Below are 22355 nucleotides of genomic sequence, written 5' to 3' on the forward strand. Positions count from 1 at the left end.
CACTCTAAAGTTTCCAAAACTGTTCAAATAGTGTCTGAGTATAACAGAACTGATTTGGCAGGCGAAAACCTGAGAAAAAGCCATTCAGTACAGTATCCATTGACTTAGGACTCAAATTGCAGTTCCTATGCCTTCCACTAGCTGTCAACAGTCTTTAGAAATTGTTTCAGACTTGTATTCAGAAAAATGAGGGAGTAAGAGTCAGAATGAGTGGACCCTGCCGTTTCACAGAGCTTTTTCATGCGTGCGACCGAGAGAGTGCCTTTCTTGTTAACCTTTTATATTGACGACGTTATTGTCTGGTTGAAATGTTATCGATTATTTAGGCTAAAAACAACCTGAGGATTGATTATAAACATCGTTTGACATGTTTCTTTGAACTATACGGATACAATTTTTATTTTTTTGTCTGCCTGTTTTGACTGCGTTTGAGCCTGTGGATTACTGAAGAAAATGCACAAACAGGTTTTTGGATATAAAGAGACTTTATCGAACAAAATAAATATTTATTGAGAAAATTAATGTCTTCTGAGTGCAACCATATGAAGATCAAAAGGTAAGGGATAAATTTGATCTCTATTTCTGACTTCTACTTGGCTGGTTACTGTTTGTAATGATTTGTCTGCTGGGCTATGTTCTCAAATAATCGTAAGGTATGCTTTCGCCGTAAAGCATTTTAAAAATCTGACACCGTGGTTGGATTCACAAGAAGTTAATCTTTAAACCTATGTAAAAATATGTTTTGTTTTCTGAATTTTTATAATGAGTATTTCTGTATTTGAATTTGGCACTCTGCAATCTCACTGGATGTTGGCCAGGTGGGACGCTAGCGTCAAACATACCCTAGAGAGGTTAAACACTCAAACAGGCAACAGAAGCAAGATCTGCCTTATTTCTGTAGATATACAGTGCCTTTCAGAAAGTATACAGCCCTTTACTTTTTCCAGTTGTTACATTACAGCCTTTTTCTAAAATGGGTTAAATACAACAACAAAAAACCCTCGGCAATCTACACGCAATACCTCATAATGACAAAACGAAAACGGGGATTAAAAAAAAACAATGTTTGCACATTTATTAAAAATAAAAAACAGAAATACCTCATTTACATAAGTATTCAGACCCTCCTGTTCATATTGATCAGCCTCGAGATGATCTACAACTTTGATTGGAGTCAACCTGTGGTAAATTCAATTGATTGGACATGATTTGGAAAGGCACACACCTGTCTATTTATTTTACCTTTAACGAGGCAAGTCTATTTAAGGTCCCACAGTTGACTGTGCATGCCAGAGCAAAAACCAAGCAATGAGGTCGAAGGAATTGTCTATAGAGCTCTAAGACAGCATTGTGTCGAGGCACAGATCTGGGGAAGGGTACCAAAAAATGTCTGCATCATTGAAGGTCCCCAAGAACACAGTGTCCTTCATTTGGAACCACAAAGACATTTCCTAGAGCTGGCCGCTTGGCCAAACTGAGCAATCATGGGAGAAGGGCCTTGGTCAGGGAGGTGACCAAGAACATGATGGTCACTCTGACAGAGCTCTGGAGTTCCTCTGTGGAGATGGGAGAACCTTCTAGAAGGAAAACCATCTCTGCAGCACTCCAATCAATCAGGCCTTTATGGTAGAATGGCCAGACAGAAGCCACTCCTCAGTAAAAGGCACATGACAGCCCGCTTGGAGTTTGCCAAAAGGCACCCAGAGACTCTCAGACCATGAGAAACAATATTCTCTGGTCTGATGAAACCAAGATTGAACTATTTGGCCTGAATGCCAAGCATAACATTTGGAAGAAACCTGGCACCATCCCTACGATAAAGCATGGTGGCAGAATCATGCTGTGGGGATATTTTTCAGTGGCAGGGACTGGGAGACCAGTCAGGATCGAGGCAAAGATGAACAGAGCAAAGTACAGAGAGATCCTTGGTGAAAACCTGCTCCAGAGCACTCTCAGACCAGGAGAAACAATATTCTCTGGTCTGAATGAACTCCTTGGCCTGAGTGGCAAGTGTCACTTCTGGAGGTAACCTGGCACCATCCCTACGGTGAAGCATTGTGGTGGTGGCAGCATCATGCTGTGGGGATGTTTTTCAGCGGCAGGGACTAGTCCAGATCGAGGGAAAGATGAACAGAGCAAAGAACAGAGAGATCCTTGGTGAAAACTTGCTCCAGAGCGCTCAGGACCTCAGACTGGGGCGAAGGTTCACCTTCCAACAGGACAACAACCCTAAGCACACAGCCAAGACAATGCAGGAGTGGCTTCGGGACAAGTCTCTGAATGTCCTTGAGTGGCCCAGCCAGAGCCCAGACATCTCTGGAGAAACCTGAAAATAGCTGTGCAGCAACACTCCCCATCCAACCTGACAGAGCTTGAGAGAATCTGCAGAGAAAAATGGGAAACACCCCCCAAATACAGAGGTGCCATACCGAATCGATGCTGTAATCACTGCAAAAGGTGCTTCAACAAAGTACTGCGTAAAGGCTCTGAATAGTTATGTACATTTCAGATTTCAGATTTTTTTTGTATAAATTAGCAACAATTTCTAAAAACCTGTTTTTGCTTTGTCATTACAGGGTAATGTCTGTAAATAGATGAGGGAAAAAAACTATTTAATCAATTTTAGAATACGTCTGTAACATAACAGTCAACTAAATGGGGTTAGCCCTAGCAGAAACCCTGACCATTTAGTTATTAGAATAGTGCTCAGCTGATAAACAGGGGAGGCACAAGTGCAGCACAATCATGCTGGTCCTGGCTGTAAGCTCTTTATAGTGACGCTCCATATGGGGAATGGGCTGATTATCATAATGGCCACCCCTCAACACCTCCGCTGAGAGGGTCAATCAGCACATGCTCATTTTCTGCACGGCCGGGAGAGTCCACTCCTCTACTCACCCACACAATCCATCAACAAATGTATTATTCCATGTGAGCTCAAAGGGCTGACATCGGCGATTCCCTCCAGGTCTGTGTGTGTGTGTGTGCGCGCACACACAGATGGCAGGAGTCTCAGATGTGGACTCATCCACACACATGCACAGAGCCCGAGGGCCAGCCTGCAGCACAAACATGAAGAGCATAGAACTCCCAACTGATCTCCATTCAGCAACATGTCCTGTCCAACATGGCTGACCCATTGTGATGGTCTAGCTAGCAGCAGCAGCATGTCCTGTCCAACATGGCTGACCCATTGTGATGGTCTAGCTAGCAGCAGCAACATGTCCTGTCCAACATGGCTGACCCATTGGGATGGTCTAGCTAGCAGCAGCAGCATGTCCTGTCCAACATGGCTGACCCATTGTGATGGTCTAGTTAGCAGCAGCAACATGTCCTGTCCAACATGGCTGACCCATTGTGATGGTCTAGCTAGCAGCAGCAACATGTCCTGTCCAACATGGCTGACCCATTGTGATGGTCTAGCTAGCAGCATGTCCTGTCCAACATGGCTGACCCATTGTGATGGTCTAGCTAGCAGCATGTCCTGTACAACATGGCTGACCCATTGTGATGGTCTAGCTGGCAGCAGCAACATGTCCTGTCCAACATGGCTGACCCATTGTGATGGTCTAGCTAGCAGCAGCAACATGTCCTGTCCAACATGGCTGACCCATTGTGATGGTCTAGCTGGCAGCAGCAACATGTCCTGTCCAACATGGCTGACCCATTGTGATGGTCTAGCTGGCAGCAGCAACATGTCCTGTCCAACATGGCTGACCCATTGTGATGGTCTAGCTAGCAGCAGCAACATGTCCTGTCCAACATGGCTGACCCATTGTGATGGTCTAGCTGGCAGCAGCAACATGTCCTGTCCAACATGGCTGACCCATTGTGATGGTCTAGCTAGCAGCAGCAACAACATGTCCTATCCAACATGGCTGACCCATTGTGATGGTCTAGCTGGCAGCAGCAACATGTCCTGTCCAACATGGCTGACCCATTGTGATGGTCTAGCTAGCAGCAGCAGCAGATCCTGTCCAACATGGCTGACCCATTGTGATGGTCTAGCTAGCAGCAGCAACATGTCCTATCCAACATGGCTGACCCATTGTGATGGTCTAGCTAGCAGCAGCAACATGTCCTATCCAACATGGCTGACCCATTGTGATGGTCTAGCTAGCAGCAGCAGCAGATCCTGTCCAACATGGCTGATCCATTGTGATGGTCTAGCTAGCAGCAGCAGCAGGTCCTGTCCAACATGGCTGACCCATTGTGATGGTCTAGCTAGCAGCAACAGCAGGTCCTGACCAACATGGCTGACCCATTGTGATGGTCTAGCTAGCAGCAGCAGCAGCATGTCCTGTCCAACATGGCTGACCCATTGTGATGGTCTAGCTAGCAGCATGTCCTGTCCAACATGGCTGACCCATTGTGATGGTCTAGCTAGCAGCATGCCCTGTCCAACATGGCTGACCCATTGTGATGGTCTAGCTAGCAGCAGACAGAGGGTTGAGAGCAAGGTGGAACAACCAAATCCTACTGGAACATAAGTATGGCAGAAATGCCAGGGATTATAAACATGTATCAGACAGACACACCAGGCGAATAAGGTCCCTAGTCTGAACCCAGCCACACCTTATATGTTACAGAGAGAGAGAGAAAAAATATATACATTTTGTTTAATACTATGGTCTTATCATTCCATTACAGCAGGAGGCACGCATGTGTATTTCAGACATAACTAAGGGACCCAGTCCAGTGTATTTGGGGCTACACCCTGGGTTTCTTAACTCTGGTATCCGCAGAGTGTGTGTAATACTTGCTATGTCCTCTCTCCCTCCCCTTGGCATCAGATACTCACTGTGGCGGCTCTTCTTCTCGGGGAGTGGGGGTGGACTCTGGGGGACGTCTGCCGTCTCGCTGGCACAGAACTCAGACACAAACCCATCGCCGGAGTGGCACAGGGTCATGGGCGAGACGCCAGGCGTGAACAGGGGGAAGGGGGGCACAGGCGGCATGTCCTCCTCCATGAGGTTGTCATACTGGGACGGGTGACGCTCGAAGGAGACACGCCAGGAGGAGCCCGAGTAGGAGCCGTCGGAGATGCCCGAGCTGGCCCCGCTGCGGCGCTTCTTTTCTGGCAGGGCGGGGGGCGGCAATGCCGGAGTCATGCGGGAGTAGAGGGGGGACGTGGAGGAGCCCTGGAGGGACGGCTGGGGGGAGGGGTAGGCAGGGGTGAAGTGGGGTTGGGCCAGTGGTGGGCCGGGGCCAGGGCACGGGGAAGGGGAGGAGGACTCGCTGTGGGATTCGGGCAGGGGGCTGAGGCACCCCCACCGGCAGGGGAGGCATCTGTTCCAGGCTGGACAGGTCCTGGTGCAGAAAGTCGTAGTCCGGGTCGTAGTGGTCTGTGGTGTCTGTGGTGGGAGAGAAAAGACAGGGAGGGACAGGTGAGTCACTGTTTAGAGCACTGAAAACAAACCTCACTGTCACTTCGGCATAAAAAGCACATTTCTCTACAAACCCCACTCTAAACAACAAGAACACAACTAAGACATTGGCAAAAAACAATTTCATTGGAGGGAGAGTTAGGATTTCACAAAAGGTTTTGAGGTGCGAGCACCGTGTGTGAAATTGATCCGTGGCACATGTCAGTTGATCACAATGGAGAAGGCACACCACGGCTCGCTTCTCCATCGTCTGAGAAAAGTGCCACCGGATGACTTGGTGCAACGTCGGTATCCCCAACCCTCACTGCTTGTCCCTGGTTCCACAATGTGACAGCCATGGTTTTACAGCTTAAGACTTTGAGGCTGCGCCTCAATAGCGTCACCTCGCATCGTCTCTGGACGGCTAAAAATAGGCACATTCTCAGCGGCCATCCACCATCTTGCTTTCCCCTCTGCTATCCTATGTTTTCAGACCAGTGGAGATGAAGGAGAGGAGGCAGTTTAAAGACTATTGAGATGCAGCCTCTGTGTCTGGTCTCTTTGCTCACAGGATGGTAGTCAAAGGTAGTGAGCCTCGCTCTGTGCTGCTGGAGGCGGCAGGAACAGGAAGCCCCCTGCCTGCATGTGTCTATTTGGTTCACGCATCTGCAGCAGCTTGTTTCCACTGTCGTAGTGGTCTGGGATCCACATTACGACATCCTGTGGTGACCCTGTGGCGACCGAGGTAAACACACACCTTATCAAAAAGAGAAAGGCCTCTCATGCTGGGCTCATGGTGGCTCATCTCTAACCATCTGTGAAGTGTGTTTGTTGTTTCGTGTGTCCGTGTATGTGTTTTGTGTGTGTGTGTGTGTGTCAGACTCTCACCCAGAGTCTCACAGCTGGTGTTGCGTGAGCACTGTCCACTGTCCACTGTCCAGGATAGCTGCTCGTCCGACTTGCTCAGCTTGCCCATGCTGTTGCAGGGCGACAGGCGCGGCGACTCCCCTCCGTACGAATGGCTGCCCCCTGAGAAGCGCCGCTGCAGCGCGTCCACCTCGTACTCCTGTCGACCAGACCAGTTATTAGCCACGGCGTTTGTCAACACGTTTGTCAGAGCATTTGGTGAAAAGACACAATGGCACAAAATAAGTTAACAGTGCAACAAAGCTACTCTACCTGCTTGTGGAGGCCGGTGCCCATGGGAAGACCGGAGCCACTGGTGGTGTGGCTCATGGGGGCCACCACTGCCACCCGAGTGGGGGAGGGTGCCGACTGGCGCTTCTTTGGAGGGAGAGCTGGAGGACTAGAGGGGGAGGAGAAGGGGGCATCATTTCAATATGAGGCAGTGTGCAACGTTCCCACTGTCCAGTATCCAATAGCCAAGCATGCAGCTCGAGCCACAGTACAATGACTGATCCACTTCTTCTGTGTGTATGTACTGCATGTATGGTGAAGGGAGGTGGGGGAAAAGACTGCACTGGAGTGGAGGTTGAGAGACAGGAGTACAATAGCTGACACACTCCGGGAGCCTTCTGTAGTAGCAGCACAATGGAAAAGTGTGTCGTGCATGTGCACTGCCTGGCTGCTTTCCCCCCTCCGCAAACAGATAGCGGTGGGGAGAGCAGCAGCTACTGAACTGTTTCCACACCGCAGTGTACACAGATGGCCCAATGACAAGAGGGCATGTGGAGAATGCAGGCAGGCAGCTGTGGTGGTGAGGAGGTGGAAAAGGAGGAGGATATCCTATCTGCCAGTAAGACAAGGGTCAATGACAGCCCCCAGGAAAGAGGACAAAAATAAATTATGCCACAAAAAAATAAAATCTGCAGTGTGGCGCTACGTAAGACACAGAGACTGGTGCAGAGCACCTTCTGCTGGCAAGGTGAAATTCAGAGAATTAGTGTTTGTATGATCGGAGCACAAGAAAAGGCAGAGAGTCTTTTGTATTTAGGGAAAGGGGGATACCTAGTCAGTTGTTCAACAAAGCATTCAACTGAAATGTGTCTCCCTCATTTAACCCAACCCCAAATGTATAAGCGTCTGGATGTGCTGCTGTGTGTGGTAGGCTCTAGAATCTAATGTGGTCCCTTTCCATCCGTTGTCGTGTCTCTGGCTGTGAGCTCACCAGCCTCTGCCGAGCCCAGTTTCTCAGAAAATAAATTTGCCTCAGAGACGGTGCTGCACAAGCGGAAGTTTAATTTCTGACACCTCTCTTCACTACACCCTTCAAAGACCATAAAGCCTTCTAAAGAATTAAGACTATTTATAGCCCAGTTACCCAGCTACCACTCTTGCCTTCTTGTAAAGACATGAGCGACAAGCACGTTGGCCTGTAATCAAAGCGCATCCTACGTTATGAGCGGTAAACAGTGCCTTCAGAAAGTATTCACACCCCTTGACTTTTTCCACATTTTGTTGTGTTACAGCCTGAAATTAAAATGCATTACATTGAGATTTTGTGTCACTGGTCTACACACAATATCCCATAATGTCAAAGCCTATCATGTAAAAGTGGAATTATGTTTTTAGAATTTTTTTACAAATAAAAAATGAAAATCTGAAATATCTTGAGTCAATAAGTATTCAACCCCTTTGTTATGGCAAACCTAAATTACTTCAGGATTAAAAATGTGCCTTACAAGTCACATAATAAGTTGCATGGACTAACTGTGTGATATAATGCTGTTTAATATGATTTCTTTCTGAATACACCACATATGTATCCCCCCCCACACACAATTATCTGGAACGTCCCTCAGTCAAACAGATTCAACCACAAAGACCAGGGTTGTTTTCAGATGCCTCACAAATTAGGGCACTTAATGGATGACAAAAAAAGAAGCAGACATTAAATATCCTTTTGAGCATGGTAAAGTTATTATTTACACTTTTGGATGGTGTATCAATAGACCCAGTCATTACAAAGATACAGGCGTCCATCCTAATTCAGTTGCTGGAGAGGAAGGAAACCGCTCAGGGATTTCACCATGAGGCCAATGGTGACTTTAAAACAGTTATAAAGTTTAATGGCTGTGACAGGAGACAACTGAGGATGGAACAACAACATTGCAGTTAGTCCACAAAACTAACCTAAATGACAGAGTGAAAAGAAGAAAGCCTGTCCAGAATAAATATATTCCAAAACATGCAACCTGTTTGCAATAAGGAACTAAAGTAATACTGGACAAGCATTATGTTTGGGGCAAATCCAACACATCACTGAATACCAATCTTCATATTTTCAAACATGGCGGTGGCTGCATCATGTTATGGATATGCTTGTCATCGGCAAGAACTAGGGAGTTTTTTAGGATAAAAAGAAAAGGCATAGCGCTAAGCACATGCTAGGTCCTGAAGGAAAACTTGGTCCAGTCTGCTTTCCAACAGACACTGGGAGACAAAATCCTCCTTTCAGCAGGACAATAACCTAAAACACAAGGCCAATTATAGACTGGAGTTATTTATTAAGATGACATTGAATGTTCCATGACTGGCCTAGTTACAATTAACTTAAATCGTCTTGAACAATTTTATTTAACTAGGCAAGTCAGTTAAGAACAAATTCTTATTTACAATGACGGCCTACCCCGGCCAAACCCGGGCCAACGACACCGGTCCAAATTGTGCGCCACCCTATGGGACTCCCAATCATGGCCGGATGTGATATAGCCTGGATTCGAACAAGGGACTGTATTGACGCCTCTTGCACTGAGAAACAGTGCCCTAAACCGCTGCTCTACTCAGGAGCCCATTTATGGCAAGACTAGAAAATGGCTGTCTAACAATTATCAACAACCAACTACACAGAGCTTGAAGAATTAAAAAAAAAGGGCAAATATGGTACAATCCAAGTTTGCGAACCCCTTAAAGCAGGGCTCTCCAACACTGTTCCTGGAGAGCTACCGTCCTGTTGGTTTTCACTCCAACCTAATCTACCACACCTGACTGATAAGCTGAACCAGGTTAGTTACAAGTGTGGTTGGAGTGAAAACCTACAGGAAGGTTGCTCTCCAGGAACAGGGGTGGAGAGCCCGGTCTTAGAGACTTACCCAAAAAAGACTCCAACATGGAATCCAACATGACTCCGGGGGTTGAATACTTATCTAAATATATTAGTGTTTAATTTTACATTTAAAAAAGTTCGCATTTTTCTTCATATTTGACGGAGTATTTTGTGTAGATCGTTGACCAAAAATAACAAAACAATTTTTAATCCCACTTTGTAACACAACAACATTTGGAAAAAGTCAAGGGGTGTGAATACTTACTGAAGGTACTGAACATTCTTTTGTGATGTTGGCGGAGGCTACAAGAGAGCTGTGTGCTCAGCACTCTGCAGGCCTAACGAGTATACAGATGGGGACCTGAGTCAGTGTCTAAACAGTGAAATGTGACGTGGCTAGAACTCTGCATTCACTTCAGTTCAGACTTGACTGACTTGTGCTGTGACATCAAATGTTCTGAGAGTTATCAATGACTGAACGAAAAGGTAGTTATCATCACAAACTGCTCTTAGGAAGGGTTAACACCCCCCCCCCCCCCCAACACAAATTCCCTTGGTGGCAAAGGTCTGGATGAATACTAATTTATCGGCTTAGTAACGACCCCCACCTCACGACCCGTGTAACCTCATGCTGATGCACCACCCAATTTCCAAATTGCACCTCATGCATTCTATTACAACTTTCAGGAGTAAGTTGTAAGGCCAACGGAGTTCATAAAAATACAAAATAAAGGGCTTTCAACTTACTCACCCCACCGACCCAGGCGCACCCCACAGTTTGGGATCCACTGAACTACTGTTTGTTAGAGCTATGAAAGGGACACCATCTCTATGAAATGAGCTCTTACTTGTGTTCAGCAATCTTTACGCCAGGGAGAGGGGGTTTCGGAGGGGCCACCTCCTCTGCTTCCTCCTCGGTGGGTTCAGTCAAGACTTCCGTAGATTGGGTTGTGGCTGAACTCTTGTCCAGACTCTCCTTCTCTTTGGCAGGTGGCTCTGCAGCGCTGTGGGTATACGAGTTGTATACAGGTGTTGTTTACATTGTGTACAATTTCCTCACAGTGTAAGACGTGTTCAGTACGGGTTAAAGTGGAAGAGTGTGATTGATATCCTCTGTGGCTCACTCACCTCTCAGTCAGGGCGGCCGGTGGCACTGGTTTGACAGGAGATGTAGGGGAGGGATGCTCCTGTTTCTCGATAGTCAGTTTCACCAGCTCCTGTGGACAATCACCGTGTGCGGTTATTAAATGTGAGCCAACTTCAACCCCTTTCAACATCTCTTCCCCAAAGTGTAACAAGTACTCGACTAGCTACCGTTTCCCTAAAAAACATAACATGCATTAATTGTTACAAATCATTTGTGACGTCGCATATTTCACGTTCTTTAGTTTTTTTGGTATGCCAACTTTACCTTAACACCGTCGAGCACTGCCTTGATCACAGTGGTGACGGTAACAATGGTTTCTTTATCTTCCAGGTCGACCCCCTCCAGCATAACTTGGTCAGACCAGCGAATGAGATTGCCCAGACTCTGGTACACACGGTTAAGACAAGATGACACCGCTGAACTGGGAACAGCCAAGAGGAAAGATTAGGCTAACAGACGGTTGAAGGGTTCTTACGATTGCAACCCTACAAAACAAATAAAATCGTCAACCTTAAATGACATTTGGCTGCACCTCATCCTCATGTCAACTGAAGCCTCATCTTAAAACACACAATGGAAGAGCTCCAGATATATATCCTCGTGGGCCAGACTCACCTGTGCTGGATCCTTGGTTCCACTTGGACTAAAGGCAGGATGGCCTCCAGGACCTTACTGGCAGAGCCTGGTAACATCTCCAGCACCTTCTTGTCCACCGCCATCTTGTCAATGATGGTCTTGAAGTAACGCAAGGCACTGACCACGTCTTTCTCATGCTCCTCTAACCGACTCAAACCCTGCAAAAGGAAGCCAACATGAGAGCAATCGTGAACATGGTGGTGCATCTTGGTTACGTGATTATTGCATAATGTGAGGCTTTTATCGCTCAATCTCATTCTCTGGTTTCTTGTAGGATATAAATGAACAACTAATTGCCCTTATGAGACGGACACAGCAAAAGCTTGCGGCCTATGTAGAGGGAGAAACAGACATTTAACAAACCTTGTTAGCAGGTTTCTCCGCAGTCTTGACGCTATGTTCTAAAGGCGGCTTACTGACTTTCTTCGAGGGTGTCCTTTTGATTTTGGGAGAGTGGAACTTGTCCATAAGCTTCATGGTGAAGGAAGACAAATGGGAGCGTTGGGAGTCTGAGGAGGAGAGGGAAAGCGAGAATTAAGAGAATAACCTTTCATTATCTACAGAGAGTGTGAATTGAGAGAACCCTTGTTAGAAATTCACTTTCGGATACCTCACACATACGGAAGTTTCATCTAATGTTACATGATTTCAGACTTAAACACAACCTCTCACAATTGCTCAGATATAAGAAATAAGCCAGCAAAAATGTGTTGTCAGAGTGAGATAATAGAAAACTCATGAACACTAATTTGTCTAAACTGCATTATACGAATGAGAGCCTTGTAGATCTGTCTTCATTTAAAAAAATATGTACTGTTCTTCAACTGTATGAAAATAATGGTTACCCACAAAACCTGAAATTAATTGTAGGCTAAATTGACCGTTTTTCCAAGTCAACTGCATCAAAAGGCCCAAATGAACTCCTTTAGCAACTCGTACAGACCCAGGCGCTGGGACACACTAGGCAGGTTTCCATTGACCCAGGTTTATTCAACAAAAGCAATGTTGCAACAACATTGCGACATGGGTAATGCAAACAGCAACTTCAGGAGAAATGTTATCGGTTCAACAGGGGTGCATTTTTCTTTGTCAAACTTTCTATATTATGACAAATGATGAACAGTTTTTTAAAAATAAATTAGGATCGCCCAAAAATTCTGAAGGAACACTGTCATGTGATGTCATCACGTAACTATTCGGGCCAGGACAATACCAGTATCACTATACCCGTTAGTATCATGGCAAGGAAACAAAACACAAAGAGGATTTAACTTCTTTTTTTTTTAGGAAAACAGCCCTGGAAACAAATATCATTATGGTGTCATCCAGAGTTACATTTATTTTCCAAGCATTAGCACTGAATATTTTACATCCAGCAGGTTTTTAAAAGGACCAAAGAGTTTGGACTGCTTCGTATTTCCATTTTTGCCATTGAAAAACATATTGCATTACTGGTATCGTCAGACTTAGTAATTATAAAGCTCCACTCCAAAATGTATTCTAAATGCCTACGGATTGATATATATAATATATATATTTTTTTTTTAAACTATAAAAAAATAAATATTTCAAATCAATTGGTTGCGTGCACATATTTAGCAGATATTATCGCAGGTGTAGCAAAAATACTTACGTTCCTAGCGCAGTAATACCTGACAATATCAAACAATACACACAAATCCCCAAAATGTAAAGAAAGGACTTAAAAAACATTGAAATATTAGAACGAGCAATGCCAGAGTCGGGAATATAAATCTACAATGCATTCAGAAAGTATTCAGACCCCATGACTTTTAACACAATTTGTTAAGTTACAGCTTTATTCTAAAATTGATTAAAATGTCCCCCCCCCTCATCAATCTATACACAATGGCCAATAATGACCAAGCAAAAACAAGTTAAGACATTTTTACAAAATGTTTTTTTTAACTACTGAAAAATTACATTTAGATAAGTTTACAGTACCAGTCAAAAGACTGGACACACCTACTCCTTCAAGGGCTTTTCTTTATTTTGGCTATTTTCTACATTGTAGAATAATAGTGAAGACATCAAAACTATGAAATAACACATATGGAATCATGTAGTACCCCAAAGTGTTAAAATACTCTAAATATATTTTAGATTCTTCAAAGCAGCCACTCTTTGCCTTGATGACAGCTTTGCACACTCTTGGCATTCTCTCAACCAGCTTCACCTGGAATGCTTTTCCAACAGTCTTGAAGGAGTTCCCACATATGCTGAGCACTTGTTGGCTGCTTTTCCTTCACTCTGCGGTCCAACGCATCCCAAACATCTCATTTGAGGTCTGGTGATTGTGGAGGCCAAGTCATCTGAATGCAGCACTCCATCACTCTCCTTCTTGGTCAAATAGCCCATACACAGCCTGGAGTTATGTTGGGCCATTGTCCTGTTTAAAAACAAAATAATAGTCTCACTAAGAGCAAACCAGATGGGATGGCGTAAGGCTGCAGAATGTTGTGGTAGCCATGCCGGTTAAGTGTGCATTGAATTTTAAATAAAATACTGAGTGTCACTAGTAAAGCACCCCCACACCACCTCCTCCATGCTTCACGGTGGGAACCACACATGCAGAGATCAGTTCACCTACTCTGCGTCAGACCAAAGGACAGGATTTCCACCGGTCTAATGTTGGTGTCCTTTAGTAGTGATTCCTTTGCAGAAATTCAACCATGAAGGCCTGATTCACGCAGTTTCCTCTGAACAGATGGTGTTGAGATGCGTCTGTTACTTGAACTTTGAAGCATTTATTTTTTGTGCTGCAATCTAAGATGCAGTTAACTCTAATAAACATCCTCTGCAGCAGAGGTAACTCTGGGTCTTCCATTCCTGTGGTGGTCCTCATGAGAGCCAGTTTCATAGCGACTGCACTTGAAGAAACTTTTCAAGTTCTTGAAATGTTCCGGATTGACTGATCTTCATGTCTTAAATTAATGATGGACTGTCGTTTCTCATTGCTTATTTGAGCTGTTCTTGCCATAATTTGGACTTGATATTTTAACAAATAGGGCTATCTTCTGTATACCACCTCTACCTTCTCACAACACAACTGATTAGCTCAAGGAAAGAAATTCCACAAATTAACTTAACAAGGCATACCTGTTAATTCAAAAGCATTCCAGGTGACTTCCACAGGAAGATGTTTGAGAGAATTCTAAGAGTGTGCCAAGCTGATTTGTTTAACACTTTTTGGATTACTACATGATTCCATAGGTGTTATTTCATAGTTTTAGTCTTCACTATTATTCTATAATGTAGAAAATAGTAAAATAAAGAAAAACCCTTGAATGAGTAGGTGTGTCCAAACTTTTTGACTGGCACTGTAAGTATTGCTCCGTTCACCTTTGCCTCGATCTCACTAGTCTCCCAGTCCCTGCATCACGCTCCCATAACCCACAGCATGATACTACCACCGCCATGCTTCACCGTAGGGAGGGTGACAGGTTTCTTCCAGATGTGACGCTTGGCATTCAGGCCAAGGAGTTCAATCTTGGTTTCACAGACCAGAGAATCTTGTTTCTCATGGTCTGAGAGTCCTTCAGGTGCCTTTTGGCAAACTCCAAGCAGGCTGGCATGTGTGTTTTACTGAGGAGTGGCTTACATCTGGTTACTGTACCATGAAACGTGGAGTGCTGCAGAGATGTTGTCCTTATTGAAAGTTCTCCCATCTCCACAGAGGAACTCTAGAGCTCTGTCAGATTGACCATTGGGTTCTTGGTCCCCTCCCTGACCAAGGCACTTCTCCCCGGATTGTTCAGTTTGGCCAGGCGACCAGCTCTTGGTGGTTCCAAACTTCTTCCATTTAAGAATGATGGAACCACTGTGTTCTTGGGGTCCTTCAATGCTGCAGCAGAAATGTTTTGGTACCCCTTCCCCAGATCTGGTCATCGATACAATCCTGTATCGACCTCTTGGCTTGGTATTTTCTCTGACATGCATTGTCAACTGTGGGACCTTATATAGAAAGGTGTGTGCATTTCCATATCTTCTCCAATCAATTGAATTTACCACAGGTGGACTCCAATCAAGTTGTAGAAACATCTCAAAGATGATTAATGAAAACAGAATGCACCTAAGATCAATTTCAAGTCTCATAGCAAAGGGTCTGAAAACTTATGTAAATAAGGTATTTCAGTTTTTTTTTGTTAATTTCTAAAAATCTGTCTTTGCTTTATCATTATGGTGTAATGTGTGTAGATTGCTGACAATTCTTTTTATTTAATACATTTTCGAATAAGGCTGTAACGTAACAAAATGTAGAAAAGTCAAGAATCTGAAATAAAAACATTCAACATATTAATATTTCAAAACCTTTTTGAGTTAGCTTATTTTTAGACATGGACTGTAACAATATACTCTTCAAACATGTCACATTTCCAGAATAGGCTCTCTGGTAGTTTTGATACTATTTCCCTTTAAAACCAGACTATTTAATTAAACATTAGTAAAATCTTGTTTGACTACAGACTAAATTGAACAGAGGGACTTAAGTTTCAAGTTAAGGTCACATGCACAAGTACGGTGAAATGCCTTTCTCTGCAAGCTCTAACCCCAACAATGCAGTAATCAATAACCAAACTAAAAACTAAAAATAACAAGGTAGAACAAAAACACACGAGATATAAAAGAACACAATAACATAAGTAGGCATACTATGTACAAGGTCAGTTCCAGCACCATATTTACAATGTGCAGGTATACTGGATCAATAGAGGTAGATATGCATAGGGGTAAGGTAACTAGGCATCAGGATATATGATAAACAGAGTAGCAGAAGCACATATGAGGATTGTATGTGTGTGTGTGTGTGTGTGTGTGTGTATAGAATTAATATAAAATGTACGTTAATATTATGCGTCTGTGAGCAAATCGTGGAATGAGTGTTTGTATGCGTGTTGGGAGTATCAGTGTGCATAGTGTGAGTATACAGAAATATGAATAAAATACAAAGGTCAACTCTGATAGTCCATGTAGCCATTTAGTTAGCTATTTAGTTAGCTATTTAGCAGTCTTATGGCATGGGGATAGAAGCTGTTCAGGAGCCTGTTGGTGTCAGACTTGATGCACCGGTAACCGCTTAACGTGCGGAAGCAGAGAGCACAGTCTATGGCTTGGGTGGTTGGAGTCTAACTATTTTCCGCCTGACACAGAGGTTCTGGATGGCAGGGAGCTCGGCCTCAGTGATGTACTGGGATGTCTGCACCAGCCTCTGTAGTGCCATTCGATCAAGGGCGGTGCGATTGCAATAGCAAGCAGCGATGCAGCCAGTCAAGATGCTCTCAACGGTACAGCTGTCGCGCCTTCACGACTGTGTCCGTGTGTGTGGAACATTTTAAATTCTTTGTGATGACTTTCTTGCATGCTCTATCCCCAACAATGCAGTAATCAATAACAATGTAATACTAAAAATAACAAGGTAGAACAAAAACACACCAGATTTAAAAGAAGAACAAAGCCAAGGAACCTGAAGCGCTCGACCCGCTCCACTGCAGCCCCATCAAAGTAGATTGGGGTGTGCTCACCCCCGTTTCCTGTAGTCCAAAATCAGTTCCTTGGTCTTAGTTACGTTGAGGTTGTTGTTCCAGCCCCACACTGCCAGGTCACTGACCTCCGCCATGTACCCTCACCACCTGGGGTTTGTCCGTAAGGAAGTCCAGGATCTAGTTGCAGAGGGAGGTGTTCTGTCCCAGAGTCCAAAGCTTGGTGATGCGCTTGGAGAGGACAATAGTGTAGAACGCTGAGCTGTCTGTACTAAATGAACAAATATACTCACATAGGTATTCCTCTTATCTAGGTAGGTGAGGGCAGTGTGGAGTGCAATTGAGATGGTGTCATCTATGGTTCTGTTGGGGTGAATGTAAATTGAGGTGTCTGGGATGTTAGAGTTGCTGTGTGCCATAACCAGCCTCTCAAAGCACTTCATGATTATAGATGTGTCATTGGAGCATGAAGCCGTATAATGATTGGGAACAGGAATGACGGTGGCCATCTTAAACTACAGTGGGGCAAAAAAGTCAGCCACCAATTGTGCAAGTTCTCCCACTTAAAAAGGTGAGAGGCCTGCAAATTTCATCATAGGTAGACTTCAACTATGACAGACAAAATGAGGGGGAAAAAAATCACATTGTAGGATTTTTAATGAATTTATTTTCAAATTATGGTGGAAAATAAGTATTTGGTCACCTACAAACAAGCAAGATTTCTGGCTCTCACAGACCTGTAACTTCTTCTTTAAGAGGCTCATCTGTCCTCCACTCGTTACCTGTATTAATGGCACCTGTTTGAACTTGTTATCAGTATAAAAGACACCTGTCCACAACCTCAAACAGTCACACTCCAAACTCCACTATGGCCAAGACCAAAGAGCTGTCAAAGGACACCAGAAACACAATTGTAGACCTACACCAGGCTGGGAAGACTGAATGTGCAATAGGTAAGCAGCTTGGTTTGAAGAAATCAACTGTGGGAGCAATTATTAGGAAATGGAAGACATACAAGACCACTGATAATCTCCCTCGATCTGGGGCTCCACGCAAGATCTCACCCCGTGGGGTCAAAATGATCACAAGAATGGTGAGCAAAAATCCCAGACCAATACGGGGGGACCTAGTGAATGACCTGCAGAGAGCTGGGACCAAAGTAACAAAGCCTACCATCAGTAACACACTACGCCGCCAGGGACTCAAATCCTGCAGTGCCAGACGTGTCCCCCTGCTTAAGCCAGTACATGTCCAGGTCCGTCTGAAGTTTGCTAGAGAGCATTTGGATGATCCAGAAGAAGATTGGGAGAATGTCATATGGTCAGATGAAACCAAAATATAACTTTTTGGTAAAAACTCAACTCGTCGTGTTTGGAGGACAAAGAATGCTGAGTTGCATCCAAAGAACACCATACCTACTGCATGGGGGTGGAAACATCATGCTTTGGGGCTGTTTGTCTGCAAAGGGACCAGGACGACTGATCCGCGTAAAGGAAAGAATGAATGGGGCCATGTATCGTGAGATTTTGAGTGAAAACCTCCTTCCATCAGCAAGGGCATTGAAGATGAAACGTGGCTGGGTCTTTCAGCATGACAATGATCCCAAACACACCGCCTGGGCAACGAAGGAGTGGCCTAGCCGGTCTTCAGATCTCAGCCCCATAGAAAATCTTTGGAGGGAGTTGAAAGTCCATTTTGCCTAGCAACAGCCCCAAAACATCACTGCTCTAGAGGAGATCTGCATTGAGGAATGGGCCAAAATGCCAGCAACAGTGTGTGAAAACCTTTTCTGTACGTTTTCTGTAAGTCTTCACTTCTGTCATATAACAAAGTATTGAGATAAACTTTTGTTATTGACTAAATACTTTTTTGCCCCACTGTATGTGGGGATTACAGACTGGGACAAGGAGAGGTTGATTGTCACTGAGTGTGTTGTCTCCGGCTAATTTCATATACACTTGTCACGTAGCAATATAAAAACTTAGGCATATGCCGTTTATGATTCCCTTTCCCTGTGCAGTGCTTCCCAATGTGCAGTGGTTTCCACTAAAGCTCTATTAGTTCCACCTCAGTGCAAACTTGAGGGCAGATCGTGTGGAGAGATGCTCACCACACACTGCAACAGTCTGCCCCTGGAGACGCCCATGGCAACAGCTTGACTGCTCAACTCAGTCTTGCCTGAGCAGCACTGGCCTTACATACACCGGAGTCCGGACACGTGTCCAATGGTAGCCAGGCATCATGCGTTAAGGACAACATAGTGAACCTTGCAAATGGACACTGGGACCCCAAAACAAAAAAATGAAATACATTGGTGTCATGTGATTTCTGAATCTAACACTGCATTCAGTGATAAAGAGTATTCATCCTCAGTATTCAGGACACAAGAGTGGGTGTGAATATAGGCTACTCCCAGTCCCACTAAAATAACTTTACTAGTGCTGAGTGATTTCAGTTTTTAAATAACTAATTGACCACATCGGTTCAATTAGTATATTTCAATTCCATTTAGTTCGGCCGTTTTTCTGTCCTTCAACATGCTGTTTGTGCCATTTCTCTAGAAAGATCTCTTCTGGGACATGTCCAACTCATAATAGTTAAGTGCAGAAAACGTGTTAATTAACTACAATGACCAGAATCCATTGTGCCGACAGCTGCCTGTTCTCATTGGTTCTTGCTGGACAAGCCTGTAGGGCCGGCAGACACGGAGAGGAAGGGTGATAGAGACATGAAAAGGTATTATTTAACTAGGCAAGTCCATTAAGAACAATCTTATTTACAAAGATGGCCTACCAAGGGGCAAAAAGGTCTCAGGGGCTGGGATTCAAAATAGGTGTGTTGAGTCAATGTCCTGTTGAAAAACAAATGATATTCCCACTAAGTGCAACCCCGATGGGATGACGTATCCCTGTAGAATGCTGTGGTAGCCATGCTGGTTAAGTGTGCCTTGAATTCTAAATAAAATCACAGATAGTGTCACCAACAAAGCACCCCCCCAAACCATCAGACCTCCACCTCCATGCTTCACGGTGGGAACCACACATGCAGAGGTGATCCATTCACCTACTCTAAGTCTCAAAGACACGCCGGTTTAAACAAAAAAATCACACATTTGGACTCAGACCAAAAGGACAGATTTCCACCGGTCTAATTATATCCATTGCTTGTGTTTCTAGGCCCAAGAGTTCAAGTAACAGACACATCTAAACATCAACTATTCAGAGGAGACTGCGTGAATCAGGCCGTCATGGTTGAATTGCAGCAAAGAAACCACTACTAAATGACACCAAAAAGAAGAACAGTCTTCTTCAGTCATGACGGCCTGATTCACGCAGTCTCCTCTGAACAGTTGATGTTTAGATGTGTCTGTTACTTGAACTCTGTGAAGCATTTATTTGGGCTGCAATCTGAGGTACAGTTAACTCTAATGAACTTATCCCCTGCAGCAGAGGTAACTCTGGGTCTTCCTTTCCTGTAGTGGTCCTCATGAGAGGCAGTTTCATCATAGCGCTTGATGGTTTTTGCGACTGCACTTGAAGAAACTTTCAAAGTTCTTAACATTTTCCAGATTGACTAACCGTCATGTCTTCAAGTAATGATGGACCGTCATTTCTCTTTGATTATTTGAGCTGTTCTTGCCATAAAATGGACTTGGTCTTTTACAAAATAGGGCTATCTTCTATATAACACTCCTACCTTGTCACAACACAACTGGTTATCTCAAATGCATTAAGGAGGAAAGAAATTACACAAATGAACTTTTAACAAGGCATACCTGTTAATTGAAATTGCATTCCAGGTGACAACCTCATAAAGCTGGTTTAGAGAATGCCAAGAGTGTGCAAAGCTGTAATCAAGGTAAAGGATGGCTACTTTGAAGAATCTAAAATATAAAACATATTTTAACACTTTTTTGGTTACTACATGATTCCATGTGTGTTATTTCATATGTTGATGTCTTTACTATTATTCTACAATGTAGAAAATTGTAAACATAAAGAAAAAACCTGGAATGAGTAGGTGTCCAAACTTTTCACTGGTACTGTGTGTGTGTGGCTAAATATTTTATTTAGGTAATATGAATAAATTATGGTTAGAGCCTAATAAGTGATAGTAATGGGCAGTCACTACAATCAATAGTTTCATTCTGTGTTGTTACCGCATTGAACCTACATAATGTATGTATATAATTTTTGAAAATATAAACCAACCTGAAACCAAACCAACCTCAAAAAGCACAAATCACTCAGCACTAAAGTGTACACTAATATTTCAGTCAAGACTTTCAAACGATATATCTTTAAAAAGAAGGCTTATACACCTAGCCTAAACATAGACTTGCTCAGTGAATTAAGCGGTGTGGACAGGTTGAAGAAAAACAAAAAAGCCATTGTTTGGAGCTCGTATCTAGGCTACTGCCAGCATTGCTGACGGCATGGCACACCCAGTGATCAAATAATACAGAGGCCATTACAAAGAGTGGTAAGAAACACTTCAATAGACCAAGTCATTAAACAGCAAGCAGGGCACAAAAACAATGGCGAACGTGCATAAAGATGGCACAATTCAGATATGACGTCATTGTTTTAACACTGTATACAAAGTTTTTAATACTTTGGCGCGCGATATAGTTCAATGTGCCAATAAATCAGTACAATCTACTTTAGATTTTTCACATTTCTGGTGTCTTGAAGCTAAAATTGGGATAGTGTATACTTTGCTAATGAGCATACAAGAAAATAGTAAATGGAGAGCAATGTACAATACGGTGAACTTAGCAAAACAAGGAATTAGCACCTCCGCTATTGAGCAGTGCTCAAATTGAGAAAAATGTATAGTCTACATTGATCATGTGCGACAGAATTAATCCATCTAGGCCTAGACATTGAACAATAAATGAGGCTGTGTGTGTGTGTGTGTGTGTGTGTGTGTGTGTTGACTGCTCTCCTTGCCGGAAGCTGGCTGTTTCCGCTCAATAGGATGTTAACAGCTGGCTACTGTGGATGACAGGCTATTTCCCGCTGTTCTGCAAGCTATGACAGGTCACTTCTCTCTCAGGTCAACATGCACAGCGACTATTAAACTAAATGGCTGAGGCATCCTTCTCCAACATCGTGTGAGGGCTGAACCATTTGCCTTCCTGTAATAGATACATTCAGACAGCAGCCAACATAGCCCGTTTTAGAGCCAGGGTTCTCCTCACTACTTCCTATTACATTTCAAAACTAATTGAACTGAAACACCGTACCACTGGGAGTTAACTCTTTTGACAATAAGGCATGATAGCTATGCATCCATTTGCAACAGCCAGTCCAGCTAGCTTGAGAAGAAAAGTAACATAAGCAAGAGGGTACAGTAAACTCGCCTGTTTACTCGGTCTCTGTGTGAGAGTGGAAATCACTTCACCGAGAGGGAGGTTTCTCCACAATGGTTGTAAACAAAGGAGAGGCCAGAACAGCCATGACTGAGGCAGTGTTCTCACCATGTTAGTAGGTCTCAGCCTCTCCACATTTAAATAAACCCCGAAACAACCACAAAAGTAGGTCACGCATAAAAACGTATCTGGTCTCTCAACCAAGAAAAACTGCGGAGAACAACTGAAGATGAAGGTTAATTTTAGAGATGCAGCCACAACAAAAAGACATTGCATCTATAGCTCTCTCCCCATGGGAAGAAGTGTCTGCCTAAAATACACCTAC

At 44.0% G+C, this 22355-nt stretch overlaps 1 pseudogene; it reads right to left on the reverse strand.

The window, feature by feature from the left end:
* LOC135514374 (rap guanine nucleotide exchange factor 1-like) overlaps positions 1-22355 on the reverse strand; it is a 47803-nt pseudogene that overhangs the window by 17579 nt on the left and 7869 nt on the right.

This window comes from Oncorhynchus masou, chromosome 25 (assembly GCF_036934945.1).
Source record: "Oncorhynchus masou masou isolate Uvic2021 chromosome 25, UVic_Omas_1.1, whole genome shotgun sequence".
NCBI lineage: Eukaryota > Metazoa > Chordata > Actinopteri > Salmoniformes > Salmonidae > Oncorhynchus > Oncorhynchus masou.